Source organism: Adiantum capillus-veneris, chromosome 24 (assembly GCF_014529385.1).
Source record: "Adiantum capillus-veneris isolate H3 chromosome 24, ASM1452938v2, whole genome shotgun sequence".
NCBI lineage: Eukaryota > Viridiplantae > Streptophyta > Polypodiopsida > Polypodiales > Pteridaceae > Adiantum > Adiantum capillus-veneris.
This window is the reverse complement of record NC_140954.1, coordinates 50,177,911-50,196,143: the sequence shown is the minus strand read 5'-3', so window position 1 is coordinate 50,196,143 and position 18,233 is coordinate 50,177,911. Positions and strand designations below refer to the sequence as shown.

General features: G+C 43.2%; 3 pseudogenes; all 3 read right to left on the bottom strand.

Annotated features, from left to right (window-relative positions):
* Positions 1-10,759: 10,759 nt before the first annotated feature.
* Positions 10,760-11,481, bottom strand: LOC147426355 (chlorophyll a-b binding protein CP24 10A, chloroplastic pseudogene; annotated as a pseudogene).
* A 1,450-nt stretch (positions 11,482-12,931) lies between these two features.
* On the bottom strand, positions 12,932-13,653 carry LOC147426354 (chlorophyll a-b binding protein CP24 10A, chloroplastic pseudogene; annotated as a pseudogene).
* Positions 13,654-15,123: 1,470 nt separating this feature from the next.
* On the bottom strand, positions 15,124-15,845 carry LOC147426353 (chlorophyll a-b binding protein CP24 10A, chloroplastic pseudogene; annotated as a pseudogene).
* Between the last annotated feature and the right edge of the window lie 2,388 nt (positions 15,846-18,233).

The following is an 18,233-nucleotide window of genomic DNA, read 5'->3' as shown; positions in this document are numbered from 1 at the left end:
TGCCTAAAAAGTCAATTGTAAGAGGGTGCTCGGTGAGAGGGCTCCCGTGACCCTAAGACAATTTGTGTATTGGCAACAAGGTCAAGTTTTGTGATGTCTCTCTGTTTCTCACCAAGATTTGTGTGCATCTAGTCCTTAAGGCTAAAACTGAGTTGCTCAAGTTGATTTGTGCTCTTTACCTCTCTCTGGTGTGGTGAATGTTTGTGTTTTGTGTGTGTGGCTATCTTGCATTCCCCTCCCTTTGTGTGTTTGAGTACAAGGAGATATCGCATGCGTCCTAGTTCGCATCTACTAGGTGGTGCCCCTTTTCTTTTGGTTTCTGGCTGTGGGTTGTTGTTGTCTCTGATTGTGCTTGCCCCAGCCCCAATTGAGCAACACGGGAGCCTCGAAGGGTGTTTAGAGGCTGCTCTTCTTGTTGCTCGTCCCGGACCGCCTGAACGTCAACGTGGTCTATAGTTATCTTCTAGTTTTTCTTTCCCTATGACAGTTTCAAGAGCTTCAAACTTAGAAACTTTGAAAATCCTGAACATTTGGGAGCACATTGCTTAGTAGGAAAACATGTCTTTTGGGCGTAACCACATTTTGAGTTGAAGTAGCCTGAGGTTGGAAAACCATTCTCTTGGACTATCATCGATGTAGAAGATAAAGAATTTATGGAAGGGTTTTTGGTGACGGGTAAGGTACCTACGATCAACACTCTTCCAACAAGTTGCGCTTCCTGGAATGTCAAAGACTTTAGTCCCGATTTCTAAGTAAAAGAGTTCCCTTGTATCTCTTGATAACCTTGTTGCCATATTATTGAACACTATAGCCAAAAACTTATTCCCTTGGCTAAACCAGACGTTACTCAGGGAGCCATTTGTTACTACAAAAAAAACATTTAAAGAAATTCAAAGCCCTTTGGCTTAGATAGTCTATTCCACAACATTTACAAAATACAAATAATTCTATTTGTGTACCCTTGTTCGGACAACTTTGTGCCGAATGATCACCTCCACACTCATAGCATGGACCATCTTGGTTCACAGCTAGTGATCCCTCCGTTCTTTTTTCTTTCCTTGTGAGGATGTTCTTTGAACCATACACTTAATTGGCTATAAACATGATCATATTCGCATCCAAGGAGTACTAGTTTTTCACGGGTTGTGGCACATACGTTGGCTGAGTGTAGTTGAATATTAATCTACCATCATTTAGAAGAGGTTGTTGCCCTAGCATTTGTTTTAGTTTTGGTTGAGTGATACACCATGGAGTGGGATGATCCCCTCCACAAGTATCACATATCCTCAATTGAGGCTGTCCTACAATCCGGTAAAGGTAGAGTAGAGTGTGCAATTTACAAGAAGGGCTAGTCATTAGTGTTAGTAGTTTGTAGTTAGTACGATGGGGTAAAATTACATGGCATATGCACTCAAGTGCATTACATGATTTATACAATGATAAAAAGTAAGAGAAGGATGAGAATATACACAATTTGATGGAAACCACAAGATGGAAAGGGAATTTTTTACCTATCTCCTCCAGTGAATGAAGCGGTTGTAGAAGTCTATCGGTGTAGTTCTTGTGACCATGGAAAATTTGACTTTTTCATGATCAAACTCCTTCTTTGATAGATCTTGAGCTTGGTTATTTTCTGATTTATCCTCTTTTTGTGAAAGGATGAAGAGGTCATGGTAGTATGAATTTGATTCTAGAGAGATAAATTGAGCTATATGTGTGCAGATATGATAATTTTTTAACTATGGAGTAAGGGAGAGATGGAAATGGTGAAGAAGATGAAAGAAGGAATGAAAGGTGTAGGTTTTTGTGATGCTGGAGGATGGATGAATGTGTGTGCGTGTGTGTGTGTAGAAGTGTGAAGGGAGGTGAGAGAAGACTACGGTGACTTGTGAGAAAAAGTGGGCAGATTGGAGTCCACCATAAAATTCATATCTCATCGTTAATAGCTCCAAAAATTATAAAAAACATTCAGGTGGTTATTCAGCTTGTGAGCTACATATTTTCTATTAGTCACTTCTTCAAATTTCAAACAGAGATTGGTGCCAAAAATCTCACCAAAAAGCCTATTTGTTTTGCCTGCAAAAGTCTTTTAATGGCCCCCTTCTTTGTTGAATTTGCACAATGCATCCAAGAGTGAGCCCCTCCTTTGTCATATGATGATATAAAGCATCCAAATTATCTTTACACATGCATGGAGGAGGATTATTGGTGAATAAAGAAATATATACATGGTGAAAATATTGTATGGACTATTCATGGGTTTTAGCTCAATGAGCACATGGGGTTAGAATAATGAGTACATAATGAGAAAATATGGAAGAATTATTGATATGGAAAATATATTGTAATCATATGATATGGTTCCTCTTTTGTATTATTTTGGGTGAAAGAGGAAAAGTATGCAAGTAAATGAGAATTATATAATAAAAGTGATCAAGGGAGTAAAAGCCAGTTTTTTGTTTTCACAAGGATAAGGATAAAAATGTGGGGGTGATTTATATAAAAGAAAAAAATATTTATAAGATTAAGGAATGTACACATTGACAAAAAAAAATGCTTATGGTGTAAGAGGATAGAAGAAGGCATACATAGGTCTAATAAAACACACACCTAGGTATAGATATTTAGATAAAATACCAAAATAATTATAATAAAAATCCCTATATTTAGGCCCTATATACGATGAAATATTTACACACAAAGAGACTATAATATACTTTTTTCTTTTAATTTATTTTTTGGTTCAACTAGCTTAGTGACTAGCTAATTGAGGGTTATTAAGGAGATATAGAGAAGTCCCCTGACTCACACAGGTCTATGTATAGTGAAAGGGTGACGATAGACCACTATGGCAATTCTGAATAGTGGAAAAACAGCTATCAATGGCTATGGAGTTTAGAGCTTCTCATCGTGCTTTAGAATTGATTAGGTGCTTTCAAATGGCTTCTTGCTTTGCCGCAAGAGAGCAGTGATGAGAGTTACATGAACTTTTTCACCATGAAAGCTTTCGGAGAGCATGTTCACTGTGAAACAAGATAGGAGATAGTAAGCAAGTAGAGAAAGAGTCTTCTCCTTCTTCTTCTTCTTCTTCTTCTTCTTCCCATAAACAAGAGAGAGAAGAGCTTATGGAGATGGGTGATGAAGAGCTTGCACCATTTTGTATAATAGGTAAGTATTGCCTTGCGGTAGTAGACGCAACAAACGGCACTGAAAACTGAGCACTCCTTGCCAATATATAGGTACTAGAGCAAGCCACAGTGAGCCAAAAACTAGCGCTAGTTTTTCAGCCAGGAATAGTTGCGAGCTTTTGGACACTTTGCTAAAAACATGGCTTGGCTTTTGGTGGTCAACTCTCCCACTTACCATTCAATTTTTACAGTAAAACTGACCAATTGAACAGTATCTGGCCAACTAATGAAATCATGACTAGACTATGCCGCACCGTGATATCCCGACATAATTATGACTTTCTCGTACAGCCCGAGCCTATTTATGGTACTATTCTTATAAAACAATTCCTATAAAAATCACATTTAGTTTTGTTTTTTCTCCAAGTGGTCATTTTTAAATCCGATGGAGACTAAAATTAATAGTTTTATGTTTAGGTTATCCTAAAAAGCACATTGCTTTTCAAAAACGTTAAAATGCAAAAAAGTAGAAAATAGAGTAGATTTTTAAAAAAAATTGAACCACGGGTTTGCGTTGTCCAATTAAATAAGAAAGTGGACTCGCTTTTTACTAAAAAGCACAAAAAATCATGAAAAGCTAAAAAGAGCATGAGAAGCACTCAAAAATCAGATTTTTATAAAATTGAACCATAGCTTCCGCGGAACATGTAGGTTAAGGATGCAATTCTGCTTTTTGCAAAAAAAAAAAAACTAAAAACATAAAAAGCATGAGAAAACTAAAAAAAAACAGATTTTCTCAAAACTGAACCAAATGTCCATCTGATCTACTAGAACATGGAAACGGCCTTGCTTTTTACTTTAGAACCTTACAATACCATCAGTCAAGCATCTTAAATCAAAATTTGACAAAACGAACTTTAGAATTTATTTTTCTTATTTTCAAAAGAGACCCAGAATCTGGGGATCTTACATTCAAAGAGGGAGGAAAGAGTATCTCTTTTCTCATCTATGATGGCACCTTTGGTGCTACTGACAAAGTATTGGCATTCATCCAACAATTTAATGCGGCCTTTGGAGTCAAAAGGGTGCACTGAATCCTCCAAGCTACGTCATGTAGCTATGCACTTTCAAAAAAATTGTTCGTAATGGTGGGCTAGCCTTCGTGGAAACGGTAAAGCTCCAAAGACATGGAAAACTCTACGAGTCTCTATCATGAAGCAATTCCTTGCAAGCGATGCCAAGGATAAAGTGCTCACCGAATGGCGTAGTTTGAAGTTGCTTTCCAACGAGTCCATCCACAAATATGTAGAAAAGTTTTGGGTCTTACATCTCAAAGCTACATTCTTTCAGAAGATAGACTTCGCCGAGTAAAAGAAACAATTTTGTGCAGGATTACCTGAAGAAATGGTCGAGTATGTCAACTCATAATGGTCTGGTTCTATCACCGAAGTCATCCATCACACTATGGTTGCATCTCGTAGCAATTTCCAACAAGGAGCTAAAAGGAATTCCAAGCTCATGGAAAACAAAGATCAAAATGATGCAAAGGGGAAGAACAATGCTCAAAGCTCTTCCCAAGGCAATTTCAACAACAACAACAAAAACAAGACCAAGGAGAAGGTATTTTACAAAGGTAAAAAAAAATCTCTCTAGAGGCTTTTCGTAAAGAGCACAAGTGATTTAAGTGTGGGGAGCAAGGACATGGCTATCATTCTTGCCTCAAAAGAAATACCCGCAATGAGACTTCTAGAGCTTCCATGGTCAAATCTCCAAAAGCGGATACTCATTGCAAAGGATCATCCATTTCATATGCTTGGGGGAGGTGAGGGAACATGATGCCTTCATCCTATTTGATTCTGGCTCTACTCACAGCCACAAATCTAGGCATACAATCTTCTGAGATGGGAGATAATGTAACTGCCAATGGAGCTTTCAAGGAATAAAAAGACTCCATTACTCCCTTGATTTGGAATTTGAGGCTTCATGTCCAAAGCTACATCGACAAATACGACTTTTTCATCTCTCCTCTCCAATCATGAAGATGTTATCCTAGGGGCAACATGGTTCAACTGCATGGCTGCCAACATGAAGTTCCTTGAAAGGAGAATCTACTTCATCTATAGGGGAAAAAGCATGTATACAGATGCTAATGAGTCCGATTGTACTATACCACTTGTAAATTCACCTGCTTTCGATAAGTCGATGAAAAGCTCGGTTTCCTCGTACATGATTTTTGTCAAAGAGTCTCTAAATGATGCTCATGTTTTAAGAAAACAAAGTGGTATGAATCAAGAAGAATAATACTTGTCTAATTTTCTAAATAGATTCCAATATGTATTTATCGATGACATCCCTATGGAGTTACATCCAAAACGAGGGGATGATGACCATAAGATAGATCTTCTATTTGCAAGCTCACCGCCTAATAAACCTCCTTATAGAGTTTCTCAAGCTCAACAAGAGGAGATTATGAGGCAAGTGTATGAGTTGTTCGACAAGGGAATAGTGAGGCTTAGCTCCTCTCCCTTTTGTTCTCCAGTCCTTTCAGTGCAAAAGAAAGATGACACATACCGCATGTGTGTGAAATGTCAAGCACTAAGTTGTATCGCTATCATAAATAGATTTCCCATACTGCAGGTAGAAGATCTGTTTCATAAGCTACAAGTTTTGACCTACTTCAGTAGGATTGAATGTAAAAGTAGCTAAAATCGAATAAGAATAGTGAATGAAAATATCGCAAAGACCATGTTCCGTACAATGTTTGTTCTTTTTTAATATCTTGTCATGCCTTTTTTTTTTGACAAATGCTCTAGCCACGTTCAACCATCTAATGGAGAAAATATTTAGACCCTACCACAAGTTCACTGGAGTGTTCTTTGATGACATTATCAGCTACTCCAAATATTTGGAGGAGCATAAGCAAGACCTCTAGGTAGTTTTTCAAGCTATGAGGGAGAATACACTTTTCATTAACCAAACGAAGAGTGAAATTTTCCTCCATGAGATTCAATACTTAGGTCATATTATCTCTCAAGATGGTATCCGTATGGATCCCAGCCAAGCTTGAGGTAATAAAAGGATAGCCTCATCTAAGGAATCTACAAGATCTATGAAGCTTTATTGGTATGTGTGAACACTATAGATGCTTCATAGGTAAATTCTCCCAAATAGCAGGACCACTATATGACTTGACCAAGAAAAATGTTAAGTACATATGGACTACTAAAGAGAAAATTTCTTTTGGAAACCTTAAAGAAAAGCTTACCTCTCAACCGTGCTTACACTACCGGATCTCTCAAAACCATTTTAGGTCCAATGTGATGCTTGTGGAGATTGCCTTGGAGCAGTTTTTCCTCAAGAAGGCTAGCCATAGCATATGAGATTTGAAGACTCGATTCTGACAAGCGAGTATTTTTCATCAACGAGAGGGAGCTATTAGCTATCCTACATGCCCTTAACACATGGAATCACTATCTCTTGGGGACTCCATTCATCCTACTCTCATGGATTACCAAAGTCTTAAGCACTTCATGACGCAAAGCAAGCTCTCCAACAAACAATTTTGGTGGGATTTTTTTTTTTTGCAATTCAATTTTCATATTGATGACATTGCTAGCAAGCATAATGAAGTAGCTCATGCACTATCACGACAGCTAAGAGCCAATGCAGTGTCCATAACAATTCACAATGATCTATCTTCTATGATAACTGAGGATGCTACTGACCCCAATTTTAAAGATGTAATTTCAGCCCTTGCCTTAGGGAAGAAAGAAGAACCATTCACCTTGTAGGATTGTTATCTCCTCTATGGGTGAAAGCATGTTAATGTGTCATGATTTTTGTTATCTCAGATAGTGCTAGCTAGCACAATTTTGACACATGCTAACTAGTACTATAATACGTGCTAGATCTCGAAGATCTACATGATGTACAATATATTAACAGAAATCCCCTTAAACAAGGAATTCAACTGTACAAACTTCGACAAATTTTTGACATTATTTGTAAGACTTTTACCGTGCGACCAAGTTTTTTTTTATATGCTAACTGACACAAAAAACGTGTCACGTTAACATGTTTTTTCCCCTATGGAAATAGGTTATGTGTTACTCACTCTCTTTGTGAGAAAGAGATGTATGGATCCCATGTTCCTCCCTATGCGGAGCATGGAGGGATTCAACCTACCCTTCGTGGAGTAGAGACTTATTTTATTGGCCTACCATGAAGACGGACATACAAGACTATGTGTGGTATTCCAAAGGACAAAGTATGATAGGGGGAAGCAACTTAGATTTTTCCAACCTTTACAAATTCCTAATTCACCATGGGAGAGCATATCCATGGATTGTATCTCTGGATTGCCCAAGTCCATCCATGGGAGTATTGGAATAAGGACAATAGTAGAGGGGTTTAGTAAACAAGCACATTTTATACTTGTCAAAAAGACTATTAAGGTGCGCCAAATGGAAACCCTCTTCATATCCCAAATTTTAAACATCATGGCTTGCCAACATCAATAGTGTTGGATAGAGATCCTCAAATGACCAGTAATTTTTGAAAGGGTCACCTTGAGAATCTAGGTACTAGGTTTAATTTCTCTTTGGCCTATCACCCACAAGCGGATGGCCAAAGTGAAATAGTAAACCTTACAATTCTATATCTATTGAACACCTATGTTACTGAAGTAGATCAACGGTTCCCAATGGGAAAAGTACCTACCTCTTGTAGAGTATGCATACAATAACACTGTCCATACTACTACGGGGAAGGCACCTTTTGAAATCATTCAAGGAAGACTGAAAAGTCTCTTGCTACTTAAGGTACATGGGAAGATCTTGGTTGCAGATGAGTATAGCGGAGACCTACAAGAATCTTTCCTAAAGATTAAGGAGGCAATATCCATCTCACAACAAAGGCAAAAGTCTGCTAGTAACAAGAACAAAAGGGCCTTAGCTTTCAAGAAAAATTATTGGGTCCTACTCAAATTTCCCAAGGCTCGATTGAGGCAGACAATGGGCAAAAATCCTATGGGCCACCAAAAGTATTATGTTAAATTAGCAAAAGGATACTATGGTCCTTTTCAAATCCTAAAGCCAATCAATGAGATGTCCTATCAACTCAAGTTTCCCAACCATTGGCTCATTCACAATGCTTTTCATGTGAGCCTACTTAAGCCTTACAAAGGAGAGCCAGTACAAGAACCAATAATTGAGGACCTGCCTGAGATCAAAGATCAAGAAGAGGTGCTTCAGTCCAAATCGCTTATTAAGCTAAAAGATTATCCTTTTGAAGATGCTAGATGGATGCAAGGGACATAGCTATGAACCTTGTCAATTACAATGCTACATTAAAGTAAGCAAATGTAAATACTTTTAAAATGACATATTGTGCACAAATTTAAGTAGTATATATGCTTATAATCATGTTTGTGATGACGTTCTTGGAGAGGGGGCATGGGGGAACACACCCAACACACAAAAAGACTACCTCTCTATAGCCTAGGGAGTACACAACACCCCAATCCACTAGAGTTCACCTTTGAAGCTCTCGACAAACACTAGCAGGCCACCACCACCCGCACACACACCGATGCGTAAACATGCACACACACGGCTACCCAAGCATTTCACTGCTCGTTTCCATCCACACCCCACTACGGCACATGAGAAACCACACTCTCACTTTAATTTTTGCACACAAAGAAGGGACACACACAAGCAGAAGAACTAGACAAGGGGGGGCACGTGAAACGACACGAGAGAAACGCCATAGAAGCTTCATCACTGCTCATAAACACCGTTTACAAATGGACAACAACAAACAGCGCACCCACATGTCCACCGGGGAAGAAAACACACACTTCGAGCTTTGCGGGCACACACCTCTACACAAAAATCCTTTAGGAAAATACCCACACACCTTGGCTCTCATACAAACGGTAGGCAAAAAACCCCTAAAAGTGATTAAAATTTGACTTTTATAGGGGTGCACCCTTCAATTTTGTAAATTGGCCTCTAATTGGCCCATTTGGCATCCTTTTTTGGCACCTTTGGAGGGGGTAGCCGCCTTTGCTTCATCTACTCAAACGTTCTCATCTTTTTTCACTTGGGGGGCACTAGAGACATCGCTTGTGCCCTTTGACATTTCTTCGAATTTTTAATAGATTTTACCCTTTCTCTTTTACCTTGGGAACCTTCCACTTGAGCAAGAATTGACCACCTTGATTTTTTATCCCTTGGATGACCTTACCTTGCACTGCCCTCATTTGCCCCTTGTCCCAGCTGATTGAATTTCCCCTTTGAGAGGCCTCTAACCATCTTTGATCGCCCACCTAATTTGGTCCTTCAATTTGTCTCGGACTCTCCCTCTTTGGGGTTTGCCTTGGAGGCCACTTAGTTTGGCCCTTGAGACTCCCTTGAACCTCTCCCAATCTCTATATCATTTACTCGCTCCCTTGCACCGACTTGGGTCCCTTTGCTTTGCCTAGTCACCTCCCTTGCCTTTGAACTCTCTCTCTCTCTCTCTCTCTCTCTCTCTCTCTCTCTCTCTCTCTCTCTCTCTCTCTCTCTCTCTCTCTCTCTCTCTCTCTCTCTCTCTCTCTCTCTCTCTCTCTCTCTCTCTCTCTCTCTCTCTCTCTCTCTCTCTCTCTCTCTCTCTCTCTCTCTCTCTCTCTCTCTATGCATGGGAATCATCCCCTACCCCTAGGCTCTATGCTCTAGGGACCTCGCTAGTGGGGGGTGGCTTCCCTCGGGACTAAGTGGCACGGGCATGAAGGAGTGGGATCTACGTTTAGGGGATTATGGGCCATAGATCTTGATGGTGACATTGAAAGTAATCTAGGGTACCCTAGTTACTTTTTCTGGGGTTGTTGCCTTGCACACGTGTTTCAACTAAATTAGGGCCCCCATGCTTCAAAAATGCGCGCAAGGCTAAGTGGTTAGGGCATGTATCTCCCATGGGTGAGGTCACAGGTTCAAACCCCAAGCCCGCAAGGTGGGGTATCCTAAATTACTTTTGTAATCTAGGGTATCCATGCCCAGATGTATGGCCCACAATCCTCTTGTCCTAGATCCCACCTCCACATGCCCATGCCACTTATTCCTGAGGGGGCGCTTCCCTTCAAAAATTTGGTAGGGGCTCACGCCCGTGGAAACCCGCACAATGATTGGCCTGCCATGTCATCTCACGGTCGTCGCTCACTCAAAACCACTAGCTGCCTACCAAAGCCGCTTGCACCACCCACCCACTGTCAAAATTCCACTGTCATCGGTTGTGCCACCATGCGCGGAGCCCCCCCCAATCCGCCATGGCTCAACTCCACAAGAGAGATTTTCCTCACTCTCTATAGCATGAAACTTCATCCCTCAACTCTGCATGTGGGCTTTTTTTGTCGCCACGTGGTGTCCTAAGCTTCATCGACCTCCAAAGCTCCAAAAACCACCCAATTTTTTTAGAAAATCCACTTTTTGACCCCAACTTGCAAGTGTTGCCACTGCCTGCCTGGTGCTCAGATAGCCAAGCCAAAAAAACTACTAGAAGGCTTTCCTTTCCAACTCTAATCCACCTAGTCGTCACAACATCTTGATTCTTCTGATGCCAAAAACAGAGGCTGTGAAAAACGTAGAAAAACATCAGTCAATCGCTACATCCCTAATAAAGGGAGTCTTACCATAGCCCGAGCGAGATTTTCCAAGCAAAGTAGAACCCGAGCGAAGATCTAAATGGAATGGACTTCGGATCATAGAAACCATGGCAAGGAGAGCATGCTTCATCTCTGCGAGCTTTAACCTCTCCAACTCAGAGTAGGTGGGAGTGTACTTGCCATTCTTCAATTCATCATGAAACACAAGAGGGTTAAAGAACTTGCCACCAAAGTATCCTTGGAGACCTATGGCAATTGCAACTTTTTTGTGTAGGACCAAGGGCTAGCCCACTCCACACAAGCAGCATTGCAAAAGAGAATGGAGCAATTGCTCTAGGCTGAGCTCCAACTTGGATACAAGGGACTCCACCCCATGCTTTCCCCATAACGATTCCCACTACTACTAGCAACTATGTACTTTCCAAGTTGGAGGGTATCAAAACCATAGTCACCAAGAAGTGATCCATCAAGCCATTCATGATCAACAAGGTTGCCACCTCCCCTAACCTCAGGAAGCCACAAATTCTTTTTGGAAGAGGATGGGAAAAGACCTTCTTGGTGGCCATGCAAATGAGGCGAAGAGCCATTGCAGGGGTAGAAGGAGAGGGAGGGGTAGGACTTCAAGGAAGAAGTTGCTAAAGAAGAGGACGGGGATAGAGCAGTATTGTGCAAAGAAGAAATTGATCAAGAGCTTGCTATAGCGGCCACCATAGCTACACATAGAAGCGAGCTTGTCAACTACCTTACCTCACTCTTTTACTTGCAAGGAAACTCCTCTGTGTGTGTGTGTGCATGGGCGTGCATTCGAACTCACACATGCCATCCCCTCAGAGATGGCATCTCTCTCTCTCTCTCTCTCTCTCTCTCTCTCTCTCTCTCTCTCTCTCTCTCTCTCTCTCTCTCTCTCTCTCTCTCTCTCTCTCTCTCTCTCTCTCTCTCTCTCTCTCTCTCTCTCTCTCTCTCTCTCTCTCTCTCTCCCCCCCCCCCCCCCTTGATGTGAAACCTCCTCGTTGGGTAAAGAAGACCCCTATCTCTAAATTCATGCTCGTGATAACATGCATCCATCTCTCTCTCTCTCTCTCTCTCTCTCTCTCTCTCTCTCTCTCTCTCTCTCTCTCTCTCTCTCTCTCTCTCTCTCTCTCTCTCTCTCTCTCTCTCTCTCTCTCTATGCATGGGAATCATCCCCTACCCCTAGGCTGTATGCTCTAGGGACCTCGCTAGTGGGGGGTGGCTTCCCTCGGGACTAAGTGGCACGGGCATGAGGGAGTGGGATCTACGTTTAGGGGATTATGGGCCATAGATCTTGATGGTGACATTGAAAGTAATCTAGGGTACCCTAGTTACTTTTTGTGGGGTTGTTGCCTTGCACACGTGTTTTAACTAAATTAGGGCCCCCATGCTTCAAAAATGCGCGCAAGGCTAAGTGGTTAGGCCATGTATCTCCCATGGGTGAGGTCACAGGTTCAAACCCCAGGCCCGCAAGGTGGGGTATCCTAAATTACTTTTGTAATCTAGGGTATCCATGCCCAGATGCATGGCCCACAATCCTCTTGTCCTAGATCCCACCTCCACATGCCCATGCCACTTATTCCTGAGGGGGCGCTTCCCTTCAAAAATTTGGTAGGGGCTCACGCCCGTGGAAACCCGCACAATGATTGGCCTGCCATGTCATCTCACGGTCGTCGCTCACTCAAAACCACTAGCTGCCTACCAAAGCCGCCTGCACCACCCACCCACTGTCAAAATTCCACCGTCATCGGCTGTGCCACCATGCGCGGAGCCCGCCCCAATCCGCCATGGCTCAACTCCACAAGAGAGATTTTCCTCACTCTCTATTCATCATTGCATAATAGGAGGGACTACGTTCAGCCCATATAGCATGAACCTTCATCCCTCAACTCTGCATGTGGGATTTTTTTGTCGCCACGTGGTGTCCTAAGCTTCATCGACCTCCAAAGCTCCAAAAACCACCCAATTTTTTTAGAAAATCCACTTTTTGACCCCAACTTGCAAGTGTTGCCACTGCCTGCCTGGTGCTCAAATAGCCAAGCCAAAAAAACTACTAGAAGGCTCTCCTTTCCAACTCTAATCCACCTAGTCGTCACAACATCTTGATTCTTCTGATGCCAAAAACAGAGGCTGTGAAAAACGTAGAAAAACATCAGTCAATCACTGCATCCCTAATAAAGGGAGTCTTACCATAGCCCGAGCGAGATTTTCCAAGCAAAGTAGAACCCGAGCGAAGATCTAAATGGAATGGACTTCGGATCATAGAAACCATGGCAAGGAGAGCATGCTTCATCTCTGCGAGCTTTAACCTCTCCAACTCAGAGTAGGTGGGAGTGTACTTTCCATTCTTCAATTCATCATGAAACACAAGAGGGTTGAAGAACTTGCCACCAAAGTATCCTTGGAGACCTATGGCAATTGCAACTTTTTTGTGTAGGACCAAGGGCTAGCCCACTCCACACAAGCAGCATTGCAAAAGAGAATGGAGCAATTGCTCTAGGCTGAGCTCCAACTTGGATACAAGGGACTCCACCCCATGCTTGCCCCATAACGATTCCCACTACTACTAGCAACTATGTACTTTCCAAGTTGGAGGGTATCAAAACCATAGTCACCAAGAAGTGATCCATCAAGCCATTCATGATCGACAAGGTTGCCACCTCCCCTAACCTCAGGAAGCCACAAATTCTTTTTGGAAGAGGATGGGAAAAGACCTTCTTGGTGGCCATGCAAATGAGGCGAAGAGCCATTGGAGGGGTAGAAGGAGAGGGAGGGGTAGGACTTCAAGGAAGAAGTTGCTAAAGAAGAGGACGCGGATAGAGCAGTATTGTGCAAAGAAGAAATTGATCAAGAGCTTGCTATAGCGGCCACCATAGCTACACATAGAAGCGAGCTTGTCAACTACCTTACCTCACTCTTTTACTTGCAAGGAAACTCCTCTGTGTGTGTGTGTGCACGGGCGTGCATTCGAACTCACACATGCCATCCCCTCAGAGATGGTATCTCTCTCTCTCTCTCTCTCTCTCTCTCTCTCTCTCTCTCTCTCTCTCTCTCTCTCTCTCTCTCTCTCTCTCTCTCTCTCTCTCTCTCTCTCTCTCTCTCTCTCTCTCTCTCTCTCTCTCTCTCTCTCTCTCTCTCTCTCTCTCTCTCTCTCTCTCTCTCCCCCCCCCCCCCCCCCTTGATGTGAAACCTCCTCGTTGGGTAAAGAAGACCCCTATCTCTAAATTCATGCTCGTGCTAACATGCATCCATTCTCTCTCTCTCTCTCTCTCTCTCTCTCTCTCTCTCTCTCTCTCTCTCTCTCTCTCTCTCTCTCTCTCTCTCTCTCTCTCTCTCTCTCTCTCTCTCTCTATGCATGGGAATCATCCCCTACCCCTAGGCTCTATGCTCTAGGGACCTCGCTAGTGGGGGGTGGCTTCCCTCGGGACTAAGTGGCACAAGCATGAGGGAGTGGGATCTACGTTTAGGGGATTATGGGCCATAGATCTTGATGGTGACATTGAAAGTAATCTAGGGTACCCTAGTTACTTTTTGTGGGGTTGTTGCCTTGCACACGTGTTTTAACTAAATTAGGGCCCCCATGCTTCAAAAATGCGCGCAAGGCTAAGTGGTTAGGGCATGTATCTCCCATGGGTGAGGTCACAGGTTCAAACCCCAGGCCCGCAAGGTGGGGTATCCTCAATTACTTTTGTAATCTAGGGTATCCATGCCCAGATGCATGGCCCACAATCCTCTTGTCCTAGATCCCACCTCCACATGCCCATGCCACTTATTCCTGAGGGGGCGCTTCCCTTCAAAAATTTGGTAGGGGCTCACGCCCGTGGAAACCCGCACAATGATTGGCCTGCCATGTCATCTCACGGTCGTCGCTCACTCAAAACCACTAGCTGCCTACCAAAGCCGCCTGCACCACCCACCCACTGTCAAAATTCCACCGTCATCGGTTGTGCCACCATGCGCGGAGCCCGCCCCAATCCGCATGGCTCAACTCCACAAGAGAGATTTTCCTCACTCTCTATTCATCATTGCATAATAGGAGGGACTACGTTCAGCCCATATAGCATGAACCTTCATCCCTCAACTCTGCATGTGGGCTTTTTTTGTCGCCACGTGGTGTCCTAAGCTTCATCGACCTCCAAAGCTCCAAAAACCACCCAATTTTTTTAGAAAATCCACTTTTTGACCCCAACTTGCAAGTGTTGCCACTGCCTGCCTGGTGCTCAGATAGCCAAGCCAAAAAAACTACTAGAAGGCTCTCCTTTCCAACTCTAATCCACCTAGTCGTCACAACATCTTGATTCTTCTGATGCCAAAAACAGAGGCTGTGAAAAACGTAGAAAAACATCAGTCAATCGTTGCATCCCTAATAAAGGGAGTCTTACCATAGCCCGAGCGAGATTTTCCAAGCAAAGTAGAACCCGAGCGAAGATCTAAATGGAATGGACTTCGGAGCATAGAAACCATGGCAAGGAGAGCATGCTTCATCTCTGCGAGCTTTAACCTCTCCAACTCAGAGTAGGTGGGAGTGTACTTGCCATTCTTCAATTCATCATGAAACACAAGAGGGTTGAAGAACTTGCCACCAAAGTATCCTTGGAGACCTATGGCAATTGCAACTTTTTTGTGTAGGACCAAGGGCTAGCCCACTCCACACAAGCAGCATTGCAAAAGAGAATGGAGCAATTGCTCTAGGCTGAGCTCCAACTTGGATACAAGGGACTCCACCCCATGCTTGCCCCATAACGATTCCCACTACTACTAGCAACTATGTACTTTCCAAGTTGGAGGGTATCAAAACCATAGTCACCAAGAAGTGATCCATCAAGCCATTCATGATCGACAAGGTTGCCACCTCCCCTAACCTCAGGAAGCCACAAATTCTTTTTGGAAGAGGATGGGAAAAGACCTTCTTGGTGGCCATGCAAATGAGGCGAAGAGCCATTGGAGGGGTAGAAGGAGAGGGAGGGGTAGGACTTCAAGGAAGAAGTTGCTAAAGAAGAGGACGGGGATAGAGCGGTATTGTGCAAAGAAGAAATTGATCAAGATCTTGCTATAGCGGCCACCATAGCTACACATAGAAGCGAGCTTGTCAACTACCTTACCTCACTCTTTTACTTGCAAGGAAACTCCTCTGTGTGTGTGTGTGCACGGGCGTGCATTCGAACTCACACATGCCATCCCCTCAGAGATGGCATCTCTCTCTCTCTCTCTCTCTCTCTCTCTCTCTCTCTCTCTCTCTCTCTCTCTCTCTCTCTCTCTCTCTCTCTCTCTCTCTCTCTCTCTCTCTCTCTCTCTCTCTCTCTCTCTCTCTCTCTCTCTCTCTCTCTCTCTCTCTCTCTCTCTCTCTCTCTCTCTCTCTCTCTTTAAACCTAAAGGTTTTCAAGTATCCAAAAAGTGGATGCTCTAAAAGATTTTTAAACAAAATAGACTGATAGCTCTTGTCTTTGCATGTTAAATATCTCTTTCGAAAGTAACCTTCCAACACATGCATTACTTATTTGAAGACCACATGTGATCTTGCTCACTCTGGACACAATTGCATGTGAAAGAACCTCAAGGAAGTGGTCAATTATAGGACCCAATGTTTCTCTTTCCTTCCGCTCTGCTTTCACCAATTTAAGCATGACTTTTCTTGCAATTCTTTGGGGAGGTGTGAATGCTTCATTGAGAGGTCCATAACACATTTGATTTGTTGGTTATGGGCATCAACCACTGACTATGAAAGGCGTGCCAAAGCCTCCTTTACATCCAAATCATGGGAGCCCTCAGGTACCCCCCACACGGAGGAGGTTCATCTGTAATTTCTTGCAAATTTCAATGGCCACTTCATTGACACACGCAAAATGCCATAAATCAGTAATTGGAAGGGGGGGGGAGGGGGAGGCTAATTACATTGTAGTTGCCTCACTCTAGTGCCCAACTGTGTGGCTCGGGATCTCAAAAGATCTTCAAGTTGCACTCTTGCTGCATGTTCAAGATTGACATGAGAGTGTTTTATCCTCGAAAGCCTCAGTTTTCTCACATCTCTCTACACTCAATCCTCCTTCCCGGAATCCCCCCATCTCTCTCTCTCTCTCTCTCTCTCTCTCTCTCTCTCTCTCTCTTCGCATTCCATGACTTTCGTAAAAGCTGGACGTGCAAATTTAGGAGATTGCTAGCATTGGAAAACTACCTTCATGTGATTTGCAGGTCTGTCAATCAGTTCCATTAAGCACTGAGTATTAGGAATATTAGAAAATATCGGCACGCTTTGACGAACGCCCTGAAGATTCGAGACTTTACGCTGTGCTATATTCGGATCCCATATGGTAGTTTGTCTCTTCACCAAGTAGCTCTGCAGCTAGGCGCACAAGGTCGCTGGCGTCCAACAGAGCATCGAATATTCTGTAGCAAGGACCAACGTCAAAACTTACCCTGCATCATTTCCTGCCTGCAAGGATCTCACGCCGGCATGCAGACAATCCTGAGCAATATGTGGCAGATCTCCTTGCCAGACGCTTTCCAATAGTCCCTGTGCTCTCATCGACTGCGAGGATACCCTTGCCAGGGGTCGCAATGTTCTTGGCAGTAGCAATAAGCTCAGTTGCGTATTTACCCTCGAATGCGGCCATGGTGGCTAGCAAAGTAGAGATGCAAGGTTCTCTCTCTCTCTCTCTCTCTCTCTCTCTCTCTCTCTCTCTCTCTCTCTCTCTCTCTCTCTCTCTCTCTCTCTCTCTCTCTCTCTCTCTCTCTCTCTCTCAAAGAGCGCGCGCCGGCGCGCGCTCTTTGAGAGAGTTGAGTTTTAGGGAGAGAGATCTCTAAAAAAACTCAACTCCGCGCGCGCTCTTTGAGAGAGTTGAGTTTTAGGGAGAGAGATCTCTAAAAAAACTCAACTCTCTCAAAGAGCGCGCGCCGGTGCGAGAGAGAGAGAGAGAGAGAGAGAGAGAGAGAGAGAGAGAGAGAGAGAGAGAGAGAGAGAGAGAGAGAGAGAGAGAGAGAGAGAGAGAGGCTGCCCCTACGTGCTTAAGGCTACCACAGTTCTCTTTTTTGAGAGAGTTGAGTTTTTTTAGAGAGAGAGAGAGAGAGAGAGAGAGAGGGGGGGAGAGGCTGCCCCTACGTGCTTAAGGCTACCACAGTTCTCTTTTTTGTCATTTTACTATTCCACCCGGCAACCTTCCAATGCTCTTAATATAACTTTGCTAGTATGGGAATAACCAAAAAGTCTCAAGGTACCTCCCTATAAAGATGTAAACCGGAATACTAGTAGAAATTTTCAATTTTCAGAAATTTTTGAACTATTTTCTCAAAAAAAAAGTGAGAGAGAGAGAGAGAGAGAGAGAGAGAGAGAGAGAGAGATATCCACACCGAAGAGGAAGCAGAAGTGGCAACCATTTATGGACGACAATGTGGCAACAAGATTGTTCTTATGTTTGCCGATAGCATCTATGCAATTTCTTTCTCTTTTGTGATACAAC